Here is a 14,665-nt window from a genome sequence, read left to right on the forward strand (position 1 = left end):
CAAGCTTCCTACCGCTTTCTTGATGGTTACTCAGGATACTTTCAGATCCATATTCACCCTGAGGACCAAGAGAAGACATTCACATGTCCTTTTGAGGATTATGCGCATCATCTCTCCTTAGTCCTTAAACGTTGTTGTGATACCAACTTAGTTCGAATGGGAAAAGTGTCACTTCATGGTAAAGGAAGGGATATCTTTGGAAGGAATTCTAGTAGATCGGCGAAAATGTCTACGAGGAAGTAAGCATGTTGTCGAAAGATCAGTTTTGAGATGGAAACCTAAGTATTCCCCACCTGTTAGTTTATGGGATTTACTCCCTGTTGACCTTCAAAGGAAGATTATTTGTATGGCTCATGTAGGGTTTGGTAAAAGTCCATTTGCACATAAGAGGAGAGTGCGTAAGCTAGGTTGCTGTAAGAATTGCCATTCTAAAACTTGTCCTGGGTTACAGCCATTAAGAGAAAATTGTTGGTACAAGGTATACTTTTGTCAATCACATGCTGAGAGAGATCAGAAGAATTCCTACAAAGTGGAACCGAGTGGGTGGGAGTACTAGTCTTGAGGATCTGACTTTAAAAGACTCACATTATGTCTTGAGGATCTGACTTTAAAAGACTCACATTACGTCTACGTCTTGGGAATCTGACGTAAAAAGACCTAAAAATTTGTTTCTTGAACTAATTCTGATATTCGGCATCAATGGTAATATCCTACCTTTTTCTCATCCATTTCATTTACTTCTTTATACATTGAGGTCAATGCATGCATAAGTAGGGAGAGGGTGTACTTGAGAAATGAATTTCGAAAATTAGTTTTCAAAAACAAAAATATTTTTGTTTCTATATCAGTAGCATGAGAAAAATGAATTTTTATGATGAGTCTGGGATATATATTCTATACTGCTTAGTGTTGAGTTTGATAGATAGTTGATATTATTGATTTCATTACCGCTTAGACTATTTATTATGCTCGGACATAGTTCTTATTGATAGAATTCTTTATCAAGGCACCACCATAATACTTGGTCAGTTTTGTGTACTTTTGCTAGAAGAGAGATGTAAACCCCTAGTAAACTAGAAGTAGAATTTTTAGACTTAGCCCGTGAGACTTGAGCTTTATACCCATTCTTTGGAGAGTTCTTATGAAAAATCCGAGTCTTAGTGACTCAACATCTTTCAGTTCTTTATGTCGTTGTAATATAGTCTTATTATTCGTTAATTTGGTTAATCACGAAGTGACATCAACTGGGGAGATAGCCATTAGGTCTTGTAGTCTATTCGAAATAGAGTATCATACTGATAAGTCAAGTAGTGAACCCATTCAGCCTTTATCCCACCTAGTAGGACCATCATGTTAAACCCTTTTGAGCCTTACAATAAGCCATTTTCTTTCATAAAACCCTTTACCCGTCACCCAACTCCAGACAAGGAGTATAACCAAAATCTTTATCAACCATACCCATATGTTTCTGAGGATACGAGGGGCACAAAGAGGAAGAAAGACCACAAAAGGAAGATTACAATGAAATATCAGAGAGATACAATGAAGTCCATCATTCTGATCAAAGTGAAAGAAGCTAGTGGAAAACAAGCATATCCAGTACTAATCAAGGATATACCACTAAGTCTTTAAAAAAAAAAAAAAAAAAAAAAAAAAAAATGGATGGAAAAGCTAAGACAAAGGAAGAATTTTCTCTGCAATACAGAATTTGAAGAAATATTCCAAAGAAAGAAACAAAACCCTTAGTGTTTTTCAGAAACAACCTTAGAATCTTTTTTACCTTTCCTTCATAAACCAATACCCAAGCCAAGTTACAACCCATGACTTATCGCTACAGTATGGTACGAAGTCTAGAATAGGTGAGAGGATGCTAAAGTGAATGACCCGACACTTCATATGTGATTGACATTCTTTCCATGAGACTACTTTTATTCAGAAGTCTATTTTTCAAGGTAGTATGTGGGATGTTCGTATGCATTATTCTTTTCCCCACATATATGAGGTAAAATAGTATACCATCTTCTGAGAGATTCTTTGTTGAGAGTATGACTGGTGAGGATTGAAAGTCAAGATTATCCGTCTAAAGGTAAACTAGGGATTCTGTTTCTTGGATAGGAGAGTATAGATAATTGACTAAGTACACACATAAGCCTTGATTGAGATTTTTTGTCAATTTTTACTATCTCTCATCATAATCTATGAGTCTTTGCAGCAATGTAGTTAGCAATGAAGATTGTCTATTGGAGTAAGCACTAAGTGGGTAAGGAATTTCTCTCTCTGAAAAATACAATCATTCTTGAACATGCTATTGATTGATTTTGTGGGTATATCACCTGAAAACCCTCACAAGACTATAACTCGTCCTTTTTGGGGAACTTAAAGGTTTAAAACCTTGTTGCATATGGTAAATGCAATCGCGATGCCTGCGAAAATGAGTTAGGATTTTATTTTTGTTATTAGGATGTGATTTTGATCACTTATCTATTTTTTTATCTTATTTGCTAAGAGACTAGCAAAAGGCTAGTTGGGAATTGTGATAAGTGCTCAAAAAGTGTTATTTAACCCTCGATTATGCCTCTTGTTTAGCCATCTTAGTGGATTAATAGTGTTTATAAGTTGTGTTTTAAGATTCTACGTGAAAAAAGAGTTTTGTAGAATATTAGAGAAAATGGGGTAAAAAAGCGAAGCAATTCGAGCATTAAAGATCACATGGGAGACCCGTGGACAATCATGGAGAAGGCCAAGGAATTGGAGCTATTAAAGATGCGACTTGGACCTATTTTAAAGTCTATTTGGAAGCCCAAGGCCAAAGGATTCGTTGCTTGGACCAAAGCCCGCAAAAGAGGATAGAAGGATAGAAGCGTAAGAGAAAATCGGCTTATCGTGCGGTCGATGTATCGAAGGCGGGCCAGACGCATTGATTGCATATGGGACGCATAGATCGAGCATCCAGATGCATTGATTAAGTCTGGAATGCATGAATAATGCGTCCAGACGCATGAATCGACACTGTAGCCAATTCCTTCTTAGTTTTGAAGACGAAGTCGGACTCTGGAAGAAGTCTATTTGTATTAGGAAACAAATGACGGTTTGGAATGCTTCTAGAGCTCATTGTAACCCCTATAAATAGAGGACCTAAGTGCCTCATATAATTGGCCAATTCACTTATATTCTTGTCTCCAGAACTTGAGGCACAGAGAGATTAATAATAAAAGATCGGTTTTAACTAGTTGATTCTTAATAAATTAGTCTTTCTAGTCTTATGTTCTTCGATTCTTCTTCTTCTCGTTCTTCGTGTTCTTCCTTCTTTATGGAAGGCTAATCTTCTCCTTCAAGGGAGAAGATGAAGCCCGATGTTTAAGGTTTAATGATTCTTCCGATTCATGGTGTTCTTCAATCGGTTAGTTCTTTATGTTTGTAGTTATTAGTTCCATTGCCCACACACCAGGATGGAAGTATAGAATAAGGTTTATGTTTTGCAATATTAATATCATGTTAGTGTTCTTTACTTTTCTTCTAGTAGTATAGTTTTTAGAGTTAGGGAAGGTGTTGCCTTAGAAGTATTCTTTGTTTGTTTTGCCTTAAGTGGTGATTCATTGAATGGTCAGCCTATTAGGAAGTACTCCTTGATGTTGCTCTTGGTAATACATTGAATGGCTGCCCGAGCTTACATAAAAGGAAAGAAGATATTAATAGCATAAACATAGGAACAACCTTAAGTAAAGTTAATTGTTAACGATGTTTTAGATCCAAGAGGGCATCGGCACTTTCTCGATTGCCTAATTGTAGTCTACTTGTAAGAACAACCATGAAGCAGAAGGTCATAGATCAAAAGTATTGGTGGATTCTAATCTCTTGAATTCCCTCTCTTATAAATTTTCAATAGTTTAGTTAGTTTAGTATTTAAAATCTCTACAATCATAGTTTTTAATCCCTCAAACCCCCTTTCCAGTCCTGTCCTTCACATAACATACACTTAAAAGTGGAACGATACCCTACTCATCATTTACTTATTGAGGGATAATTAGGTTTTGATACGCTTCTATTTGTTCAACGACCATCATACATCTACATCATCCATACACATCTACACACACAAAAAGAGGCAGTGTCAGCGTTAGAACCCCAGAGGATCTTATGACTCTTATTGCTGCAACTGCAATAGGTAACTCCACTTAATTGCTTAGTCTCTTGTGGACTTTTCTGAACAATTATGGCATGTAAAACTTCTCATTTTATTGAAGAAAAGAACTACTTTTGTGAATGCTTCACACAACCGGTAATTGATAATTAACCGGTGGTACAATTTTCTATTGCTAAAGCTTTTTACGAGGAGCTACTGACCGAAAAGCAAGACTGCCAAAAGAAACAAGGAACAATGCAACCATTATTCCCTATGAAAGGGGTCTTACAGAGATTTGTCATTCTGAACTGGAAATCATGGATTCTCCCTGCAAGGGAGGATTACTTCTTCGGACACAAACAGGTACTATTTTCACGATAACGGTATTAGTTTTCTCACACTTTCTGAAAAAGGGGAAAGAAGTTTCCTGAGAATGAATTGAGAACTGAGACATACATGTATACAGTAGTTAATGAAATGTTCATGCTAGGCTAGCAATCCAGCATATAGGAAGTGTGGCTACCATAAATTACATCTCTTGTGAGATTCCATAATAGATGATGATCTATACTTTCTTAGTGGAAGGTTGACAATAAATTAATTGTGTAAAGATATTTAGAGTGGTAACATAATTAGAGTATTACAGCAGAGAATTTTTTTGAAGAGACGATTCTCTGAGTAACATTGGGCAAGATTTCACTTAATGGCTTAAATGAGTATTCTGCTTGCGTTATATGTCTTTGCAAGTATTAAGTGGAATCTTAAATATTCAATCCATTCATGAAACAAATAATGGAGTTGGCTAACTCTTGGCCGGACCGTAGTACTTGTTATTTACATTCCTATTTATCGTGGTTATCATCAGATCACTGATATCGAATATGGAGCAAACCAATCTTGTTACTTTTCTAGTTGCATCTCTGGTTTTGAATGAATAATTATGATCAAATTATCGTTATCTTTTTCATTTCTTACTGCTTTAGGTCAAATAAATTTTTGCATTGGCAGTCTTGTATGTTTTTGTCCATTTGTATTTTAATTGTCTTAAGGAATCAAGTTTCCTGCATTGCCTTGTTTAGTTTTTTCTATACCCATAAAAAGACATTGCTATATATCAGATCAATTGGTATAGGCGCTATATATAACACAGTACAAGTTTCTGTTTTCTAATCTTATTCTACTGATTTGTGTTTCCTCTTTGCACGGATAGGTTACCTTAAAACAGTTTTTGTGTCTATTCACATTAACTCCTTTAACTAAACCAGGGGAAAATGTCATATGTGTCTAGGGAGCAGGGGTTTGAAGTTGTTGCTAGACATAATCCAACTCTCCACCATTCACTCATGGCAACTAGTTGCACTCGAATGCTAGCCTCAATAATACCTAGATGTTTACTTCAATATGTTTTACTTACATATATATATATATATATAACTTTAAATATATATATATATATATATATATATATATATATATATATATATATATATATATATATATATATATATATTTTTTTTTTTTTTTTTTTTTTTTTGGTTTGCAAAAGATTATTGAGTCTGGTTAGTTTTGAGTTTAGACGCATATACGAATCATGCTTCTAGTTGTTGAAAAGTTATTTGAGGTTTTTTGTTTTGAGATTTTCAATCATTATTGCAAGATAGTAAGAGTTCCTCAAACATAAACTGTGAAAGGAAGATTTTCTAGGAAAAAAAGTTGATTGTGTGAATAGACTGGGTTGATCTGCACCTCAAGTTCTGAGCGTGTCACAGCTGAGTCGCTAGTGTGCCTAGTGGCACTTTCAGCTTTTGACTACATAGCTCAGCTTATCTTTACAATTTTTCTAGTCATCTTTTGAGTGTTGCAACTCAGCTTTCTAAGTATATTATGTCCTTAAAGATTCCTTCAAATTCTGTCATAATTTTCTTTTTAAATTTCTTTTATGCTACTGTTTAGCTAGTCTTCAAAAGCTTGATGAACAGCCTGAATGGTTGAAAGGAGGAAAACTTTGAGATTATCAGCTTGAGGGCTTAAACTTTCTAGTTAACAGGTATGCTATATCCACCTTTCAAGAGTGATGTATAGGTAATTAGCAACATCCCTAGTAATATGGTAATCAGTGGTTTGTTTGTGACTGTTGGAGAAATGATACAAATGTAATTCTTGCTGATGATATGGGTCTTGGCAAAACTGTTCATTCTATTTCCATGCTAGGTTTTCTTCAGGTACGATCTTTAGGCTCTTTATGATATGGTTTTTAACCTTCAGTTATACCCTTTTTTTCTCAAGAATATCTTCTTTTGAATTTTCTGTAGAATGCTCAACAAATCCATGGGCCTTTTCTTGTTGTTGTACCACTGTCGACTTTGTCCAACTAGGCAAAAGAGTTTAAAAAGTGGCTCCCTGAGTTGAATGTTATTGTATATATTGGAAATCATGCAAGTCGAGAGGTAGGCAATGTTTTGTATGGTGATATATATGGCTAGTTGCAAACACATTGTTTTTCTCAAGCTTCTGTTGCGAGATAATTGTAGTAAGTAGTTGCTACTTCTATGCTTAGTTTTTTGCTAAGTTTCTGCTTTACTTTGGGGTTCCCATGGTCTCTGCTAGCGGACCTCATAATCTGTAACTAGTGCTCAGGTTAGCCGTGGAGGGTAGCAAGGGGCAATGGTAGTTTAGGACATTCTTTATGTGATCTTTGTGTGTCTCCATGAAATTTTGTTTTAAGGATAAAAAACGAACAAGAAAAAGCAAATTAAATTGTGTGATACACCATCTTATTAATGTAAGCCAGTTTCCATGTCTTATGTTTCCATGTCTTATGACACCAAGCTATATACTAGAAGGTAGAGGCAGTACACGTTTAGTTGTATATATGTCATCTTGTTGTTCATATAGCTTCTAGGGCTAAAGAGGCTCCCATAGGTGCTTTACTGTGTATTAATGTTGTGTTGTCAAATAGTAATGGCCTATAGCTTCTTTGATATCCTAGTGGCATGGCTACCTTCTTGCTATGTTACTAATTTGGTAGACTAGAAACTGTCACTTATTTTTAATTAGTATAAGTGAACCTATTATTGTATATATATCTTGATAAGCACCCAAAACTCTAATATGAAACCCCATTGAGACATATAAATTTGGTTAATTATGTGTTTAATAATCATGAAATAAATATATTTTCGTACTTTTGCAGGTATTCGCAGTAAACATGAAAATATTGGTTAAACCTGCGTTAAAGCACGGGGAACGACGTATATATGAATTCTTCCAAATCAGCCATGTAAAGCCCAACAAATCTGCACAGAAGTATCAAACTTCCAAAGCTCCTACCTCTTGAACCAGGACTCCGAATGCGACAAGTGAGCTGCTCAGACAATCAGGGCGATGAACTCTACGCATAGGCGGGAAGTTGTAAAATTACCAAAAGACCGGACCGCTACTAGACTGCACGTGGACCCACTATGCGGGCCCATAAGATTTGATGAGTTATCAATCATAGAGCATGTCAAGACAAAAATGTCAAATTATTGGTGCAAAGTTGACACCTTGCATGTAATTAATTAGATTAGGTGTTAATAGTGAAAAAAAGGCAATGTGTCACTTTGTTTTAATGTGGTGGATAAAAATGAAGTAAATGTGGTTTGGTGTTTCACGTGGGAGGAAATGAGATTTCTCTTAAATGGAGAAGAAAACAAAACAAAACAAGGGGGGACAATCCATTTACTCCCTTGACTTCTTTTCCTTTACCATGTATTATTTTAGTTCCTTAGCCTTAGTTTTTATTTAGTTTTTGGTTTTGGAAACAAAAGCTTGTAATAGTTTTAATGGAGGAAACCTTGTATTCCTCTTGAAAAATTCTCACTTCTTCATGCAAGTGAGTTTATAAACAGATAGTTTCTTCTTTTTGTTCTCTCCCTCTCTTTTTACATTCCACACTTGTTTTAGTTTTAGCCCAAGGATCATGAGCTAAACCTTCCCTTTGTGGGGAGTTAATAACACTCATGTGAGGGAAAAGTCTTGTTATTTGGTTTAATAGGTGTTTAGGAAGAACAACTAGGCCTACATCCTATCCCAAAATAATAGTTGGTGTAGAGTCTAGTTAGGGATCAAGTGATGAGCTTAGAGATAAGTCATTGCTTGGTTCCACATGCTAGCATGTATGAGCTTAGAGATGAGTCATATCTGTTAGGGATCAAGTTTTCTTTTAGTAGAACTTGTCTATGAGTTCTAGGAAGATTTTAATGCACTTACTAAAATCAAATAACAAAAGTAATCTTCACATGAGGAGAATTAACTCTCCACTTTTGTTTTAGTAAAATTTTATTGTGTCTTAGTTGCATGATTTTGTAACTTAATATTTTTAATTTTTGTGTAGTAAAGAAACCAAATATATAGTTAGTATTAATAAAAACTTAACTAAACTTACTCACTAGTTCCCTAAAAGAGTAAAAACCAAGTTGTAAGTTGTCCTAGAATTTAGGTTGGTTCGAATCCTTACTCTAAACTATATGAACACGAAGATCGTGAGTAAGGAAAATCTTTGAATTCGCACTTTCGCCAAAGAAGAGATTCAAATCTCTAATATAGCAAAAAAGTGAATATCAAAATGGCGCCTCTAATGATATGTCAAAAAGTGAATTTTTATTTTCAGTGAAAAAAAAAATTATATATCATTTGATTTCTCATAATTTTGTCTCTCCAGACGGTTTGAATGAGAAATTATTTATGTTATGCAATTATTGTACTTCTTAATATATTAGTTTGTTCCTTGATGCATTGGGCCTACTCTCAAAGCCCAACGGTCAGAACCCAACGGACTGATCCAAACGGTCAGATGCCCAACGGTCAGAATTCTAATTATAAATACAACTCTCCTTTTCCACTTTCACTCATCCCCTTCTCTCACTCTTCACAAATTCCTCTTCACAAATTCTCATTTTCTTGAACATAATGAATCCAATCGAGTGATGGGAAAAGGAGCAATGCGAATGGGCTATCACAGTATTCATGATAACAGTGTTTATCATTGTTCTGTTGCCACTCATGCATAACATGATTCAGAACATCTAGATCTATGTAACCGACATCTCTCTTTCCGTTTGTCGTTTTATATATTAGTATGGTGTGTTAAATAATTTTCACACATTTGTACGGGTTACGTATTAAATGGAGAAGTTTTGTATTAAATATTTGTGTATATTAGTTGTCTTTTCCTCTAAAAAAAATAAAACAAAAAAAACAAAAAATAAAAAAAATAAAAAAAATAAATAAAAAATAATAATAAAACAAACCATAACAAAGAAAACACCATCCAAAACTCACCAAAATAATTAAATCGATACTCATGGTGTTTAGAGAAGATCGCAAGACGCTTCTACAAGGTAACATATAACACTTGTCACACATGCACTCGATTATTCTATCCATATGCTATTATTGAGGTCCGATCATCATCATTTCTGAAATTACGTGTAAGTCTAACTACCCTCTGAAACTTTCCTCCGTATTTTCTAACATTGAAACATCTCATTAATTGTTTTTGGAAATCTAACATGACAAGACTTACTATGGATCCCCATTGTTGTTGTTCATAATCACATGGGTCATTAACTACACTTGGAATCCAGATTGGTACAAACTCATAGATTGGCTATAAATCTCTTCTTTTCAGCCATTCTCATTTCAAACAATTTTCACTATCCTTCCCTCCGTAAAAGTACCAAATGGATCAACCAAGAAAAATAATGCCTGAGAAAGACTACCTAAAAGTTTTTGAAGATGATCGATTTTCTCCTTATTTTGATACCGAAATTGTACGTCGGAGATGGACGCCTCTTCTATATCATTCAGCAGCTGGTTATTCCCAAGAATTGGTTTTGATGTTCTACCAATTTATAGGACCTGAGAATAGAAAATTCTACTTCAATGCTTATGGACGACGATTGGAATTGACTAGGCAAATTATCTCCGACATACTTTAGATCCCAATGAATTCCCAAGAGTTCCTTTTTCCAAAGTCATCATTTGATTCCGTCAAAACTTTACTAAGAGCTACCGTATCTCATGGTGAAGTGGGAAATAGACATCACGTTGTTCTTCAACGCTCTTTGAAACATAATCAACGAGTTGTGCTCCACTGGTTGGGACACAATGTGATTGGTATATCTCACCAATCAGAAGTCACAAACTCTCAACTTCACCTACTTTGGATTTTACAGACTTAAAGGGATGAATTTTGTCTAATCCAACACCTCTAAAACGTGATCACCAAGAAAACAAGAAAGTCAGCACCTCTACCTCTACCTACTTTAGTCACGCAAATTATGATACGTTGGGGTTATCCAGTAATTTCTCCAAAAGCACCACTTCAAAGAGCACATATTAATGTACTCCAAAAAGACTACTCCATTGGTTTTTGGACTCCTAATACTCTGACAGATGAACAGAACGACCCAAGCTCAAACCCTGACCATTTCTTTGATGAAAATGCCATGCTAAATTTTTTTAATCCCATGGAAGGCATTCAATTTCTTCATCACGGCATGCGGGAACTATACGCTCGTCAGAATATCATTATTACAACTCTTAAGGAATTCCAAGAACGTCAAGCAATGCATGATGTTGAACAGGAGGAAATCTTGGAAAATCATTATCAGTCCTTGCAAAATCATGCTCTCCTAATGGAGAATCAAACTACACTCTCTGCCAGCCAAGGGGACATTCAGATGCAGCTCAGACAACAAATTAAAGAACTAAACACTGTGGTGCACGATATGCATCTCCAATAGCATCATAATAATCTATGATTTTCTTATTAAATAAAAATGGAATAATAATACTAAGTGAATAAATAAATAATCGTATATATTATTATGTTTTTCGTCGTATTATTAATTTTGTTCTTATCTTTAAGTCTTTTTTTGTAAGAAATGCTTGCTAGAATTATTTATGTTGTGACTAACTAATTTCAACATGTGATTTTCAATGTCATTACAGGAGGGTTTATTTTCTTCCATACTCATTTATCCATCCAGTTGCCTTTCTCATTGCCCATTTCTTTACTTCATCCACCATGGCATCTTCATCAAACATTGCATCTTCATCAAACATGACACCTCCAAAACTCATTCCTGAGCAATCCTTTCAATCTATGATGGATTCCAATACTTATGGCCATCTCTTCCGTGACTACATTACTAACATTGGGTGGTCTTCCCTAGTTCTTCAACCTGACCAAACTTATTCTCCGAGTTTGGCCGCATACTTTTATGCTAATATGGAGGACACACTAGCATTCAATCATGTGTATGGCTTCTACTTAGACGGGTTCACAATCCTAGTTGGTGACACACATCATATTTTTTCTGAACAATAGCTTCCCCTAACTTTAGATCTTCCATATCACGAACCGGCCGCATCATGTCATTACATCTATCATAAGTCTTACTGTTCCTTTAAGTGGCAAGTGTTTCGCGACACTTACGGTGATGGTCTTGAGATTAAACGAGAAGGAGCTGGCCATGTGCCATGGCGCGACATCACCATTCCCTTAGCAAGCATGACCATGAACATGGGGACTGCGATGTTGTTTGTACTCCTAAACATCATGGGAGATTGGCATTTTTCTACTGCCAATGAGGTTGCTATTCAGTGCATTGGCTCAAGGTCATACATTATTTAACATCTTAGGTTGTGTTATCTCCAACCTGAAACGAGCTCGCACTTTTTAGGATCATTATATTCTTTTACCTGTAACCGCTTGCCGAATAATGAAGACACATTTTCCACAGTTTGCAGCTACTTTTCATGACTGGGTCAAGGTAGATTCTATGTGCCCAGCAAACAAAATCATTCGTTCATTAAAGTTTAGGCAATGGAAGTGTCCCGCTCGGTACTTAAGGCATGTTCGTTGTTACCCGACGGATGAAAATATGAAGAAACATTTGAGGAAATCCGGAGACAAAGAATGGGCAGAAATTTGGCAGACTATTATCTTTTGGTGCGATGCTAAGGAAATGCATTTCCTTATTGAGGACGCCAGACCTACACATCCTGCTGGATGGTAAATTTGAGTTTGCCATTGTACATATATCTAGCTAAAAATTATGTTTCGTGTGCTATTGTCTTTCATTATTCCGTGTGCTATGTTTCGTGTGCTATTAAATATTTTATTGTTTCTTTCTGAATAATATATTATGTTATCCAACCTTTCTGTTCTAGCAATCTAGCCCTAATTTTGCTCACGGTTCTCAGGTAATTTCTCTCTTTATTTATTGATACTTCGAGGACTAAGCATCATTCAGTTTGGGGGTGCTTTTAAACATGTAGCAAAAATTAGGCATATTGTAACCTGTATATAGTTTTTATTTTCTGGTTAATAATTGTACTTAGTGACAAAGTCTTGTTTCCTTTTCAATGATGAAAATTGTCTAAAAATCTCATATTAGTATCTGAATTAGGATTTTTTTTAAGAAACTTAAGATAATATGTATGAAATAGTTTATACATCTTTTCATGAACATTCATGCACTGAGTATCATCGATTGTACATAGCAGTAAATTTCTGGAACCAACGGTTAGTTACTTAAACTATAAATCCTGTGAGAATCTAACCAAAAGCCTTGACATGAGTGATTTGTGTATAATGACATAGAGGAGTAGTTTTTCCGATTAGAAAAATCACGCGTCTACTTACTTGATCACCACCCGAACCCTAGGCGAAAATTTAGGCCTTCTTTGGATCGACATAGCTAAAAAAAATTCTTACTTGTTACAAATTTTATCGCTAGTCACTCCACTGAACCTTTCATCAAACCTTTCACTTTCACCAAAAATTCCTTACCCATCTATTAAACCAAATAAAAGAACCTACCTAAGTGATGAGTATGAGAAATAGGATGAAATGTGGAAAAATAAAGAGAAAGACTTGTCCCAAATAAAAGTCAGTTACTTGCTTCATGGAAGAAAAATAGAATCATGTTCTTTTAAAAAAAAAAAAACATCAGTATCCAGAGGCTTAAGAACAAGGTTGGAAAACTTAGTTAGAAGAAGGAAAGAAAACAAGGAATTCTCTAGTATAAATATCTTAAAGATCCTATTCTCTCATACTCGTAAATTTTGATTATCCATTTTCATTTTCTTGTACACCATCACCTAAGCCCCACAATACCTAATAAAGACCTCTAGCTCAATTAGGAGTAGGGTAGTGTGATAATAAGTAGTAGACGTGATTTATCGACATTGGCTCCTCTGACTATCATTGAGATGTGAGGAAACGTGTGCCCACTACACACTGGAGTTAACAAAACCTGAGTGGAAAATTTTTGAGTGAATTTGTGTTTCGACACAGACCTGTGATAACCCATTTAGGTATGCTCTCCAAAGGATCCAGAAATGACCCTGCTAGTACATTTCAATGAAAAGTTCAATGCATGCATGATCATATGTAGATGTTTTAATTATTGAATGCATATTAATTTGAGTTTCAAAGAAATCAATCCTCGTTCCCTACTGAGGAGATGTATGGATATCTGAGATTAATTTAGGAAACGAATTTCTGTCACTAAGTCGTTGTAATATAAATGAAGTTTGTGAGTATCTTCTCTGGAAAACTCTCACGAGGCTATAACTCATCCACTAGGGAATTCCTAGTGGTTTAAGGCCTTGTTGCATATGGTCAATGCAACCGCACTCTGCGAAGCGAGAATTAGTTAGGATTACACATTTTGGCCACTTATCTGTTTTAATGTCTCTTCTTTGTTTGAGGACAAGCAAAGTGCTATTTTGGGGTAGTGTGATAAGCACTTAAAACTATAATATGAAACCCCATTGAGACATATAAATTTGGTTAATTATGTGTTTAATAATCATGAAATAAATATATTTTTGTACTTTTGCAGGTATTCGTAGTAAACATGAAAATATTGGTTAAACCTGCGTTAAAGCTCGGGGAACGATGTATATATGAATTCTTCCAAATCAGGCATGTAAAGCCCAACAAATCCGCACAGAAGCATCAAACTTCCGAAGCTCCTACCTCTTGAACCAGGACTCCGAATGCGACAAGTGGGCTGCTCAAACAATCAGGGCGATGAACTCTATGCATAGGCGGGAAGTTGTAAAATTGCCAAAAGACTGGACCGCCACTGGACTGCATGTGGATCCACTATGCAGGCCCACAAGATTTGATGAGTCATCAATCATAGAGCATGTCAAGACAAAAATGCCAAATTATTGGTGCAAAGTTGACACCTTGCATGTAATTAATTAGATTAGGTGTTAATAGTGAAAAAAATGCAAGGTGTCACTTTGTTTTAATGTGGTGGATAAAAATGAAGTAAATATGGTTTGGTGTTTCACGTGGGAGGAAATGAGATTTCTCTCAAATGGAGAAGAAAACAAAACAAGGGGGGACAATCCATTTACTCCCTTAACTTCTTTTCCTTTACCATGTATTATTTTAGTTCTTTAGCCTTAGTTTTTATTTAGTTTTTGGTTTTGGAAACAAAAGCTTGTAAAAGTTTTAATGGAGGAAACCTTGTA

This window comes from Coptis chinensis, chromosome 4 (assembly GCF_015680905.1).
Source record: "Coptis chinensis isolate HL-2020 chromosome 4, ASM1568090v1, whole genome shotgun sequence".
Classification (NCBI taxonomy): Eukaryota; Viridiplantae; Streptophyta; class Magnoliopsida; order Ranunculales; family Ranunculaceae; genus Coptis; species Coptis chinensis.